Raw genomic sequence first — 2,500 nt, forward strand, 5'->3', positions numbered from 1 at the left:
ATATATATATACACATATATATATACACATACATATATATATATATATATATATATATATATATATATATATATATATATGTGTGTGTGTGTGTGTATATGTATTATATATATACTGTATATATATATATGTATAGAGAGAGAGAGAGAGAGAGAGAGAGAGAGAGAGAGAGAGAGAGAGAGAGAGAGAGAGATTTGTACATATGTGCGTGATTATGTGTCCGTTTTTTATTCATACAAATTTTATTCCGACTTAATAAAATTTTGGGATTTTTATATTTTTTTTTTTCTTTTTTGTCACAAGAAAACGAAAGAAACGTACAACTGCATGAGCAGGTCATAACTACAAGAGGTTTAAACGAAGTAGCTCCTTTGTCCACTGTTATACAGACAGTAGAAGTTCACGTCGTAAATGCTTCAAACTTTCGAATTCATATACATTGTGACGGGCCGAGAGAAGGCTGTGACTCAAAGACAGGATGAAAGCAATTGAGTGAGTTTATTATAGAACACTCTCCTTTATATAGAAAAGCTCAATGCAACAGGAAATTTCATGTTCAAAACCGACACCGTTAACGGTGAGAAAAACAGGCATGTTTATTCAGGTTCTTTTTAGTGCGAGGGAAGAGTGAAGATACAAGCATAATATATACACAAAATGAACTATGTACGATCGTGTGACACACGGTTGGTACATGCTATTGTAGATGACTAAACTGATACATTTACGTGCACTTTCGTTTCGTATTTGTATGATGCTGCAAATGGATCTGGTCATATCTTGTTCCATATCTCTGAGATGGCAATTGTTATGTATGTATAAGGAAAACTAATCTTGTTAGTATACACAGTATAGTTAGGTACTCGAATAGGAGTCATGCTTTCCTCATATTTATATGTTTGCATTGATAAGAGAGTCTAACAGGGTTTCTGGATGTTTAGAAGATCAAGAGTTCATAATAACTAGGAAGACAATTTCCGAGCAGAAAACTACAATATTAATCGGTTCACATACCTATACACTCGGATTATTAGCTTCTCGCTAAATATCCATAAACAAACAATGTTAGCGTTTTACATTCATTTCGCAAGTATTTACTCAATTTAGCAAGAACTTCATAGGCATTACTCGGAATGTCCCAGTTAATTAAATATTCATTAAGCAAACCCAGTCTTAATTCTTTTCCGCTTAACAACGCCATCTGCGTTGACTCGCCAAATTGTTTTTACATTTCACTTCTTATGTCTATAGAAAAAATATGAACCATCTACTATTTTCTTCCCCCACGCCTTCTGAAGAACGTTAGTTTCTTTGGTCGTGCAACCTTACCATCCTTGTAAGCTAAGGATGGGGGATTTAGGTGAGCCTATAGGTATTTGCAGAGATATCAGCAGTCCTCCTTGGTCGTAGCTTGGGTGGAGAGGGGGCTTGGGCACTGATCATATGTATATGTGGTCAGTCTGTATGGGGTATGGTCGATTAGCCGTCAGTCGGTTTCGCGGTCAATCACTTTCGCCCCGGGGGTGAAGTCGATTCGCCGTCCTAATTGCACCCATACTTGGTGGTGTCTGTTCGCCGTCAACATAGAAGTCGTTTCGCCGTCAATATAGTTGTTTCGCCCCCGTTATCAAGAAATGGACCAAGACGTGCAATTGGCAGCAGAATTTCTTTTTATTGTTTGTAAAGTCATCGTTAATATAATTAAGATTAATATCACATTTTATTCTATTCAATATACAATAATTTACATTATTTCCGTATAAGATAATAAATTTAGAATACACATTAGAGAATACATGGTACAGCTATAATAAATATATACAAATCGCATTTTATAATAAATTTATAAAAATTACACAAAGACCGATGGAATAATTGAGTAGTTTGTTTATATTTTTTAGCTAGTTTAGGACAGCGGGGAATGCCTGGAACGAATGGATTTTCTGATTGACTGTGACAGTTGTTTGAGTGCTGGATATTATTATTTTATATTTTTTTACCAGCGTGGTAGTGAATATTTATTCTAAAAGCAAGTACAATTTTCTATATTTGCTAGGAGTGATTCCGATTATCTTCTACGGAAATAATGTAAATTATTGTACATAGAATAGAATAAAATGTGATATTAATCTTAATTATATTAACGATGACTTTACAAACAATAAAAAGAAATTCTGCTGCCAATTGCACGTCTTGGTCCATTTCTTAATAACGGGGGCGAAACAACTCCTATATTGACGGCGAAAAGACTCCTATGTTGACAGCGAACAGACTCCACACAGTATGGGTGCAATTAGGACGGCGAATCGACTTCACCCCCGGGGCGAAAGTGATTGACCGCGAAACCGACTGACGGCGAAACGTCTATAACCCGTCTGTATGGCATTGTCCTGCTCGATAGGGCAATATCACTGTCCCTTGCATATGCCATTCATAAGTGGTATTTAAACCTTTGTATATATATATATATATATAATCTACTGATCCACTACCCATTCAT

The sequence above is a fragment of the Palaemon carinicauda genome, chromosome 4, assembly GCF_036898095.1.
Source record: "Palaemon carinicauda isolate YSFRI2023 chromosome 4, ASM3689809v2, whole genome shotgun sequence".
In the NCBI taxonomy this organism is placed as follows: domain Eukaryota; kingdom Metazoa; phylum Arthropoda; class Malacostraca; order Decapoda; family Palaemonidae; genus Palaemon; species Palaemon carinicauda.